Source organism: Lampris incognitus, chromosome 3, assembly GCF_029633865.1.
Source record: "Lampris incognitus isolate fLamInc1 chromosome 3, fLamInc1.hap2, whole genome shotgun sequence".
Lineage (NCBI taxonomy): Eukaryota > Metazoa > Chordata > Actinopteri > Lampriformes > Lampridae > Lampris > Lampris incognitus.
Window position 1 is genome coordinate 78,471,448 of NC_079213.1, and position 11,956 is coordinate 78,483,403.

Sequence of the window (11,956 nt, forward strand, 5' to 3'; positions counted from 1 at the left end):
CACGACAGCCATCGGTCCCCGCTGCAGCCCCCATACGACGGGCCCTTCCGCGTCCTGGAGGCGGGGGATAAGAACTTTGTGGTGGACATGGGGGGCAGGCCGGAGCGGGTCGCTATAGACCGTCTCAAGCCCGCTCACTTGGACATTGGGGAGCCAATGCAATTGGCCCTACCCCCGCGGCGGGGACGCCCTCCTAGGTCGGCCCCGGCACCTGCCTCTGTTCCTGCTTCGGCCCCGCCTATGGCCCGGGTTTTGGCTCCATCTGTTTCCCCTCCTGTGAAGCGCAGCCGTTATGGCCGCAGGGTCCGCCCCCCGACTCGTCACTTGTTTCCCCCGTGACTTTGCACTATGTCATTGACTGTTCTGTTGTAGAGTCTATTTTTATGTTCATGACTTGCGCTTTTGCTGTTTTGCATTGTTTTGTGTAGGTGAATTCTGGGGGGGCCTGTGTGGTGACCCACATCTATATAACGAGAGACATTCACCTAAGAGGACGGTGTACCTTTAAGGGAAGAGGCGAGGGGTCAGATAATGCACTTCCGCTTCTGGTTCACAGTTCAGTGTAGTTGTCGAATGTATGACATGCAAAGTTGGAGCTAGTAAACTACCTCGACTACGGCTACTCTCACGTCTCCTGTGTCGTTGTTTTCTAACTCCACAAGCAAACTATAGATCGACCATTTAGCTAGCATAACCAGTGGCAGGTTGCTTAGCTGACTCGTCAGACCCCTGAGCCAATCAAAAGCGTGTGATTTTATTTGTTTTACGAAACAGACCAATAAGATACATCATGTTTGGAAACAAATTAACTGACAGGTTTAACGCCCGTCAGTCACGATAGATGCAGTGTATGAGTAGGCTAGAGGGGCGGTGACAAATAATCAAAACGATAACTAAATAATTATTGATGCCATTTCAGACGGGCCGTGGGGTTTCGGGGGGGGGGGTTCAGACACGAAAACCACCTACCTGGCTACGTGCCTGGTCTGCTACAGACCTTATTGTGATAGGTGATCGTGAAATGATCTTGGCGTATAGTTTACCGGCCACTGTCTTCTCAGGTCAGGATGGATTGGAAAGTCCGCGGTGGTGTAGCGGTCTAAGCATCGGCTTTGTGTCGATGCAGTTGCCCATTGGGCACTGAAGTAATACTTGGGGTAGTATTGGTCGAGGATCAATGACCACACCGGGTTATAGAACTCAGGTTTAATCGTGGCTCAGTAGGCAGACGTAATAACCATACATGGTAGTGGTGTAACCATAATAACAGTCCGGGTAGTACATAACACCTAGTGTAGTTCCAGTGGATATACATGGCGTTATATCACTACATCCCCCCTGTTTAGTTTTCAATTTTTACAGTATCAAAATACAAACATATTCAGAGCCCTCCTTTTGTGTGTGATTGTCTCTACTCATAGTCCTTGTAGTGAGCTGGTTTGGAAACAGCTCTTCCATATCTTGTGCGTACTGTCTTGTGTGTTTCACAGGTTTGGCTGGAAGAAGTTCCAGCTGCATGAGTGTCCTGTTGAGGTTCTGTGAAGCGGGTTCTTGCGCTCCTCAGTGCATGGGGGTGGTGAATTTCCCGCAGGTGGCTCCTGCCACGTCTGAGTTTGTTCCCATTTGATGTTTGCACAATGTAGCTCCTTGGCTCATCGCACTTTTGTACGATGGTGGCTGGATACCAAGTCCCTTTTTCCTTGTTTAGGACAGATACGTGCTGTCCGGGACCGAGTGGAGGTAGTTCTCTGCCGCTGCTGCGGTCATGATGTTCCTTCCTGTTTGCTGTTCTCTGCTCCAGGTGGAGTCGGTTTTCCTCCTTGCCTGGGTCCCCTCGACTCGGCAGCAGGGTGGTGACTGGCCTTTCGAAGATCAGTTCTGCTGGTGATGGTAGTTTACTATCGATGGGTGTTGCTCTGACCTGTAGTAAGGCCACTTGTATGTTACCTCCTTGTCTCATGGTTTTCTTCACAATGGATTTGATGTGTCGCACATGCCTCTCAATGAATCCATTGCTTTTTGGATAGTGGGGTGAGCTTGTCACGTGCCTGATTCCCCAGTCAGCCGTGAATTTCTGGAACGCGTGCCCTGTGTACTGGGGTCCATTATCTGTAAGTATCTCGTCAGGCCTTCCAAAAAGAGACATGTACATTTCCATTTTTTGTGCAACTGCCCGGCTGGACACAGGCATGGGCATTTCATCCACTAGAGGGACCTTAGAATATCTGTCCACAATCAGTAAATACTGATGTCCATCGATCTCGAATAGATCAGAAGCTAGGGATTGCCATGGTTTTGACGGTGTGTTGTGTGGGTTGAGAGGTTGCTTTGGATTTGCATCCTGATGTTCCACGCATACGCTACATGACCTGCAGACTCTTTCGATGTCATCGTTCATTCTGATCCAGTAGACACTTTCTCTTGCCAGTCGCCATGTCTTTTCGATGCCCTGGTGTCCTACATGCAGCTGTTCGAGTATAGAATCAGTCATGGAGTCTGGGATGAGCACCTGTCTGCCTTTGAATATGACTCCTGCTTCAACTGCGAGCTCATCTCTGAATGACCAGTACTCACGTAGTTGTCTTGGTAGAGCTTTGATGTTGTCTGGCCATCCCTGGTGGATCAGCTCTTTCAGTGCATTGAGTCTGGGGTCGCTGGTGGTTTCCGTGCGGAGTGCGTCCTGTTTCTCGGGAGAGAAGTTTATCATTGCAACAGTGAGCATCTCTGGATCCTCGACTTCTGCCTCTATTCCATCAATGCGCTCGTCCAGCTCGATGTTGCTGTTGTTCTCAGGGTGGGTAGTCGGCTGAGTGTGTCTGCCAGGACCATCTGGTTTCCTGGTCGATACGTGACCTCGTAGTTGTATCCTTGTGTTTTTATCAGCATTCGCTGAAGCCGTGGCGGGGCGGCATGCAGTGGCTTTGTGCATATGGTAACGAGGGGTTTGTGGTCTGTAACTACAATGAATGACTTCCCATACAAGTAGGTATGGTATCGCTGCATTCCATAGACTATGGCCAGCATTTCTCGCTCTATGTTGCTGTACCTGGATTGGCAGTTGTCCAGTGTCTTTGAGCCAAAAGCTATGGGTCTTTTGTTCTGCACTAATGCCACGCCCAGTCCTTTCTGTGATGCATCGACCTCAAGTGTCAGAGGTGTGCTTGGATCATAGTACTTCAGGCAGTCATGTTCGTTGATAACTGATTTCAGGTCCTCAAAGCTCTTTTGGTGGTCAGTGTCCCATGTCCAAGGCACGTCACTTTTCAGCAACACCCTCAGTGTGTGTGCTTTGTCTGCGAACTTTGGGATGTAGGGTGACAGGTAGGTCAGCATCCCAAAGAATCTGCTCAGTTCATCTTTGTTCTGGGGTGTCGGCATTTTCTGGATGTCCCTGATTTTGGCTGGGTCAGGTTTGATACCTTTGTCTGTGTACAGGTTGCCAAAGAATGAGATGCTTGTCTGTTTGATTGTGCACTTGTCACTGTTGAACACAATACCTGTCTTGGCTGCTCTCTCCATCAGGTTGGTCAGGTTCCTGTCATTCTCCTCTTCGCTTGCTCCGTAGACTGCGATATCATCGGCTATGCTGACGACACCGTCGAGCCCCTCCAGGATTTGGTCCATCTTTGCCTGGAAGAGATCTTGAGAGACACTGAGACCAAATGGCAAACGTTTCCAGCAGTATCTACCAAATGGAGTTCGGAATGTGGTTAGCAGTTGTAACTCTTCCTCTAGGTGTATTGACCAATATCCAGCTTTTGCGTCAAGTTTGCTGAATATTTTTGCATTTGCAAACTTTGGGTTCAGTCCCTCCACAGTAGGAATCTTGTGTGGGCATCTCCTAAGGCTGGCATTAAGCTTTTGGGGGTCTAAGCATATGCGAAGGGAACCATCTTTCTTTGTGCTGTGTGCCAGACTCGAGCACCAGTCTGTGTGCTGTTCTACTTTTCTTAACACATCTTGTTCGACTAGGTTATTCAGTTCATCTTTCAGTTTGTCTTTGATGTGAATGCTGCACTTACGTGGTGGGTCTATGAATGGTTCAGCATCCTTTTTCAGGAAGAGCTTGGCCTTCCCACTGAAGTTGCCAATTTTGTCAAACTGGTCTGGGTATGCTCTCTTTAGGTCTGCACTGTTAGATATGGTCATTTTGGGTTTTGTCTGTCTTGTGTTGACTTTTTTCTGGTTTGCATGTCCTTTCTCGGTCACTGCATCTACATTGACAGTCACTAGGTTTAACAGTTCACATGTTGGCAGCCCAACTATGGCAGGCCCTGGTACGTCTACAACATAGAACTTTGCATTGATCCATTTGGATTCTTTGTACTGGCATGGAATGTCAGTGGTGCCAAGACAGGGGATGGCGTGACCACTGTATGCAGATAGCCTCCTGTTGGTTTTTTTCAGTCGTTTCTGGGTGCATGCATTTTCACCGTACATCTGCTTGAAGGTACGCAATGGGAGTGTGTTGCCTGACGCACCTGTGTCTATCTTCAGACGTAGTGTGTATCCACGACCAGGTAGGTCAGGAGGTGTCACCTTCAGGACTGTGTACGCCTCCTCTCTGGCCGGCTTGCTGTCTATGCTATGCATGCACTTTTCACTGATAGTTATGGAGTGGAGCTGTTTCTGGTACTCTCGTTTGGCCTTCCTGCAGCACCGCTCCCAGTGACCTTTTGCACCACATGCATTGCATTCATCATCATATGCAGGACATCGACGTGGTTTGTGGCTTCTCCCACAGTTACGACATATGCGGTCCCTGTCCACAGCGTGGATTCTCTCATTGTGTGACAGGCTAAGTTTGACTAACTGTTCATTGCCTGCTGTCAGGGCTTCATATTTTCGTCCCTCGGCCAGAACCTCTGCTAAGGAATATCCTTTTGGTTTGCTGTATAGATAATTCCTCAGGGCATCATGGGGAGTGCTCGCAATAATAAGCCCAATCATACGCTCGTTAAGCTCTTCGTCTGAAAACTGACATTTCTGTGCTAGTGTTCTGGCTCTGGTCACAAAATCATCAATATTCTCATCTGGTTTCTGTCTGTGTTGCATCAGTTGCAGTCTATGGATTCTGAAATTTACGTTCAACTTTAGCTGTTTTTCAAAGAAGTCCCATAGTTTGGCAGGCTTTTTCTTTTCATCATCAGTGAGACCACTGGCGTTCAGTCTTTTTCATCCTTCATCTCCGATTCCACGACATATTTTCCTAGCTTGTTTAGCTGCGCCATTTATTTTTTCATCTTCTAAATACAGAGTCATTTTCTGTTTATACAGTGAAATTGCCTCACCCAGGTCCGGGTCGGACCAATTCATCGTCGGTAGATGCGATGCCATGACATCTCCTGTTACTAGCTAGCTAGTTAGCTTTGCGGCTAGCTCAGCTCCGGCGCACTCTTGCTTGAATGATGACAGAAATTATCCACGGACAATTTTATCAGTCTATCTTCATTCTTCATAGAGAGTACTTTACCGCTGCCACCATGAAGTAATACTTGGGGTAGTATTGATCGAGGATCAATGACCACACCGGGTTATAGAACTCAGGTTTAATCGTGGCTCAGTAGGCAGACGTAATAACCATACATGGTAGTGGTGTAACCATAATAACAGTCCGGGTAGTACATAACACCTAGTGTAGTTCCAGTGGATATACATGGCGTTATATCACTACAGGGACGGGGGTTCGCGTCCCGGTCTGGCCAGATCTGACTATGGCCGGACGCGACGAAGCAGCAATAATTGGCAACGCTGTCTTCGGGGGGGCGGAGTCGGCTTGTGTTCGTCACATGAATCCGTCTGTTTGTGTCGGAAAAAGCAGCAGTTCGGCCTGGGTTTGCCTTGTCACGAAAGTGGCGAGGTGTCTCCTTCGAGACTGCCGGCCGGAGAGATGCAGTTGGCGAACGCATTCAGTACGAGGGTGGGTGTTTGAACTAAAATAGGGGTCGATTGGCCACTAAATTGGGAGAAAAAGGGAAAAATCATAAACAAATTTAGAGGATGGATTGGAAAGCCATGGAAACTTAGTATGCTGTTCAACTTGGAGCTAGCTGAACAAAGTGGGACACAGCAATGCTCAGAGTATTTATTTTGTTGTTTTTGAAAATGTTCGGTCTTGAACTTTTTTCTGATTCATGACGAGCAAACTGTTGTAGGGTAATATTATGCAGCCAACAGCTCCCCTTGGGGGCACTGATTTATGTATACTTGCCTTGTGTAACATGCCTCAGTTGTTATGGGCACAGCCGGCGAATACACGTTACTAAGAGACACAGCCCGAGTCTGTCTGTTATTTATATGCACCTACACTTGCAACACAAACTGTCATGCTAGCTAGCTAGGTCGGCGCCAGCGCAACGTAAACAAAGGGAGCGGAAACGTACAAACAGTACTATTTCGAAGCGGAACTACGTCACATAGCCTACTGCATGTAGCGCATTTAGCAAACATCGGCGTTTGTTCGCATATGGAACGTATTTCGCCTATGACGTTACTTTTCTCAGTTACAAAAATAACAAAAGTGTAGTTGCCGAGCCACTTCTGACACCATGTTTCTGTATAACGAAAGAAGACAGTCTGGTGTTGTCAAGTTCAGTAACCATGTTGGAACAGCAAGTGCCTGTATGCGGCGTCGATAGCTTCCCAACTGCTTCCGGCGTGTGACAGCCTGGCTAGTCGATTACCTATCACGAAGACCATATAACAGAGAGGGCGTTCAGCTACTATGGCCCGTTGAGAAGCGTCTGGGTGACCAGGAATCCACCTGGGTTCGCTTTCGTGGAGTACGATGATCCCAGAGACGCTGACGATGCAGTTAAAGGCATGGATGATTTGGCTCCAGGATCCGTGTGGAAATGTCAACAGGACTATCTAGGAAGGTCCGTGGACGCCCAAGCAGACTCCATTTTGAGTCCAACGACCGGCGTTATCAGTGTGGTGACAGGGGCCACTACGCCTGACTGCTACCGCTTCAGTACCAGAGGACGACGTAGCAGGTCTCGCTCCTGGTCCCGCTCCAGGGTCCAGGTTCCGTGGACGCCGCTATTGTTCCCGTTCCCGCAGCCGTAATAACGGCTGGCGCCACTATTGTATTTGAATCACGTCAGGACACAGCGCTGTCGCTCGACACAACCTCTCCGTGGCATTCTTTATTTAGACTGACACAGCATCAAAGGCAGACCCGATCAAACAACCCAGAGCCCGCAGGCATCACCAATCGATCCCAGCACAATAGAACAGCACCAAATCAAATGCAGCACTGTCGATGTGTGCATACATAACATTCCCCCCCCCCCCCGGCAGGATTTCAAACATGAAAGGTTGACACAAAGTCCTCTAGGTGGCCAGGGCGTAAACGTGTGCGAACAGGTCGCGGGGCGGCCTGAGGCTGGGCAGGCCGAGGTGGGGAGGGAGATGGCAGGGGAAGCTGAGGCCCAGAAATGTCTGGGGCCCGTGTAGGAGCTGCATGAAGCCCCGGGGCGTCTCGCCATGCTGAGGGAATGGCTATGGTTGTGTCACCAGCTGTGTGTGGCGGAGCTGACACCTTCCGTAGACGACTGGAGTGCCACCGAGTGCCATCGCTGAGGAGGTAAGTGGCTGGGCCCAGCTGACGGGTGACTTGGAGAGGAGAGGACCAGTATGAAGCCATTTTATTGTCCCTGTGGGGCCTGCGGACCCTGACCCAGTCTGACACATTGATGTCTGGCACCCTGGTTCGTTTTGACTGGTCAAACCGTTGCTTCATCCGCGTCTGCTGATGAGTGACTGAGGCTCTGACCCCAGAGGGAGGTGCCTGAGGTGTGGAGGGGCGGAGCCTGTCAAGGGGCATGCACAGTTCCCGGCCTAGCATGAGAGAGGCTGGGGAGACGCCTGTGGTCGAGTGCTGTGTGGCCCGATAGTGTAGCAGAGTGTGACGGATGGCCTGCGTGAAAGAGCACCCTTGGGCCATGTGTGCTCTGAGGCCGTTCTTCAGTGACTGGTGAAAACGTTCAACGCCGCCATTGGCCTGGGGTGGTAGTACGCAGTGCGTATATGACGGATGTCCTTGCTTTCGAGATAAGCAGTGAACTCAGCAGAGACCAGCTGAGGGCCGTTGTCAGTGGTGATGGCCTTTGGGAGGCCCCAGCGAGAGAAAAGAGAGTCCGGGAAGTCGATGATGATCTGTGAGGTCACAGTGCCGGAAGTGGTGAGTTCAGGCCATTTTGAGTGTAGATCGTAGGCGACCACCATGAAGCGTTGGTGGTGGGGAACTCCATGGATCTCACCACAAATGTCCAACTGCAGGTGTTCCCAGGGCTGAGAGGGCCAGGCGAGAGGTTGCAGGGGTGGGGGAGCCTGGTGGCCAGTCTTGCCACTCACAAGGCAGGCAGAACAGTCCTTCACCAGAGCCTCAATATCTCTGTCTATCCCCGGCCACCACACCAGGTCTCGGCAGCGCTGTTTCAGTTTCACAATGCCCAGGTGGCCTTCATGTGCCGTATTCAAAACACGTGCACGGAGAGCAGCTGGGACCACTGTGCAAAACCCACGTGCCACGCAGGTGTCGTTCCAGCAGGAGAGCTCCTGTCTGACTCGGGCGAACGCAGCCAGCTCCTCTTGGACCTTGTGAGGCCAGCCGTTCTGGATGTAGGTGCGGAGATGGGAGAGGACAGGGTCCTGTTCGGAGGCTGCCCTCAGCTCCTGCAGAGAGACAGTGGCCTGGAGGGGTGTGTGTAGCATTTGGACAATGTCCTTTTCCACACAGTCAGTGTCCGTCTGTGGAGCTGGGGTGGAGACAGAGCAAGAGAGCAGGTCGGCGACAACATTGTCTCTGCCTGGGGTGAACTGCAGGCTGAAGTTGTACTGGCGGAGGCGGTCAGACCAGCGGTGCAGCCTCAGGGGTTTGTGGCCTGTCCCAGATGTGGACAGCAGCGCTGTCAGGGCCTGGTGATCTGTCCTGAGGGTGAAGGAGCGGCCATAGAGGTAGAGGTGCCACCTTTCACAAGCCCAGATACAGGCTAACGCCTCACGCTCACCCACGGAGTACCGCTGCTCGGTCAGGGTGAGGGCACGGGAGGCGAAGGCAATGGGCTTCTCCACACCGTTCTGGGTTTGAGACAGCATGGCCCCTATCGCTGTGGCTGATGCGTCACAGGTCACAAAGGTGGAGCTGGAGATGTCGAAGTGAGCCAACACTGGTGGTGAAGTCAGTTGAGTCTTGAGATCACGCACAGCGTCACTGCATGCCTTTGACCACACCCATGGCTCGTCCTTACGCAGCAGCTGGCGCAGGGGGGCTGTGGTCACAGAGTACTGGGGAAGAAACCTCAGGTAGTAACTTGTCATACCCAGGAAGGAGGCGACCTGGGCGGCCGAGCTGGGCTCAGGGATGGCCTGAATGGCGTCCACGTTGGATTGTAGTGGAGTTACACCGCTCGCTGACAGCCGGAACCCCACGAAGTCGATGGCTGGCACAGAGAGGACACATTTCTCAGCATTGAGAGTTAGCTTGTGCTTGGACAGGGCTGCGAAGACCATGTTAAGGCGCTTGTCGTGGATTTCACTGGTGGGCCCGTGTACCACGATATCGTCCAGATAAATGGCCACGCCCAGTATGCCAGCCAGCACGGAGACCATGATTTTCTGGAAGCAGCTAGGGGCGGAGCTGAGACCGAAAGGCATCCTGGTGTAGCGAAACACTCCTGCATGTGTCACAAAGGCTGTGAGGTTTCGGCTGCTGGGGTGGAGGGGCACCTGTAAGTACCCCTGTCTGAGGTCGAGCTTGGAGAACACCTCAGAGCCATAGAACTGAGCAGTGAGTTCTTCTGAGGTGGGCAGTGGATACTTATCAGGGACCACTGCCTTATTTACTGCACGTAGATCGACGCAGACACGCAGGCCCCCCGACTTCTTCTTAGCCACCATGAGGTTTGAGACCCAAGGTGACGCGTCCACCGGTTCAATGATACCAGCTTCCAGCAGTTGTTGCAGCTCGGCAGAGACCCCATCACGGAGAGCCAACGGGATGCGGCGCAGTGGTTGGATGACAGATTTCACAGCAGGGTTGAGGAGAGGTTGATGGGTGAAGGCGGAGAGGCAGCCCAGCCCCATAAACAGCGATGGCCACTTCTGCTGCCAAGGTGTGGCGACAGTCAGGATTGCTGCCCCCCTTGTGTCTAAGAGGGAGAACCCCAGAGCGGAGAACAGGTCCAGGCCCATCAGGTTGGCCCCACGGCGTGCCACATGAAAAACTGCATTGGGCACCAGCTTGGTTCCATAGCGGACAGTCACTTGGAGAGAGCCAACCAGATCGATTTTGTAGTCACCATACCCACAGAGGACAGCTGAGGGTGCGGACAGTGGCAGTGAACCGAAAAATTGACTGTAGGTATCAACATTCAGGAGAGACACACTTGCACCGGTGTCCAATAGCAGGGGGATGCACACATCATTAATGTTGACTGTGCATGATTTGAATGACACTGGCCCAGAGCTCACCTTGTGAATGACGGCGGTTGAAGACTGGGGGGTGTGGCCCTCTGACCCAGCCGGGGAAGATCGACAGACGTTGGCAAAGTGATTGTGCTTACCGCAGCTACGGCATGTCTGGCCACGGGCAGGGCAGTTCTGAGCCCTTGAAACATGAGACCGAGACCCACAGTTACCACAGGACTGTTGAGGGCGGGGCCGAGAACGCCGTCGTTGCAGTTGCAAGACGTCCCCAGTGGAGTCGGCGCCCGCCTCGCTCTGGTTGGGTTGCGTCCCGAGGGGCAGCCGTGAGTAGAGGGAGGAGTCGTTGGCAGCTTGACTGGAGGTGGCCACTTGCTGTGTATTTAGCATAGCAGCACACTCAGCTGCTCCCTCAACCTGTAGTGCGATGGTAATTGCTCTGGACAGCAGCAGATCGTCTTTTTCCAGCAGGAGAGTCTCACGCACCTTTGCCCAGAGACCCGAGCACACGATGACCCTCTGCTCCCAAGCAGTGTAGCAACAGAGCCGTCTTCCTAGCCTGGCTCACGTCGTCGAGCCCAGAGGCGATGATGTAATTTTCAAAACTATGTAGCCAGCGAGTCCATGGTACCGGAGGCTCGCCAGGTAATGCCAGGAAGGGGGCAGGTGGTGGGAGAGAGATATCAGCCATCCTCGTCGCCAATATTGTATTTTTAAATCACGTCAGGACACAGCGCTGTCGCTCGACACAACCTCTCCGTGGCATTCTTTATTTAGACTGACACAGCATCAAAGGCAGACCCGATCAAACAACCCAGAGCCCGCAGGCATCACCAATCGATCCCAGCACAATAGAACAGCACCAAATCAAATGCAGCACTGTCGATGTGTGCATACATAACAGCCACCGCTCTCCGTCTTACGCAAAACGCAGGAGCAGGTCTGGCTCCCCATTGCGTTCCAAATTCAGGACTCCAGTGAGAAGTCGTTCCAGGTCTTGGGTCAGGCTCTGGGCCCGGGCGCTCCGACTCTAGGTCTCGCGCTTTGTCCCGCTCAGTCAGTAACAACAGTCGTTTCAGACCAGGAAGTCCCAAGAGTCCCACACCTGGAGATAACTGAGTGAAGATTATTTACCCCAGCTCGCCCCCATCCCACCACTCACACACCTCCCTAATCCCGTGGTCATCCCTGCCTGCCTCTGCAGTCTGATTTGTTTTTTGCCCCCCCCCCCCCCGGGGTAACGGGAGCAGCCGAAAGTAGTAGTACTTGTCTGTATACTCTCAGCCATCAGATTTTGAGTTACATTTTGCTGCACGTGCTGTCTGTCTCGGGATGCTAATGCAGTCACTATAGTGGGCAAGTCTTTTTCCCAGTTCTGAGAAAGCTGTGATTATTTAAAAAAAACTTGTATTTGTTGTTCTTTGTCGGCCAGTGAGGTGGGGAGTTTAAGAGAGTAACATATTGTAACGTGCATGGATAAGAAGACACGCTGGCCGCTGGCTGGCGAGTCTGACCCTTTAGACGAGCG

The 11,956-nt window shown here is 51.9% G+C and overlaps 1 pseudogene; it reads left to right on the forward strand.

Annotated features, from left to right (window-relative positions):
* Positions 1-6,600: 6,600 nt before the first annotated feature.
* On the forward strand, positions 6,601-11,510 carry LOC130109839 (serine/arginine-rich splicing factor 7-like; annotated as a pseudogene).
* The last annotated feature ends 446 nt before the right edge of the window (positions 11,511-11,956 follow it).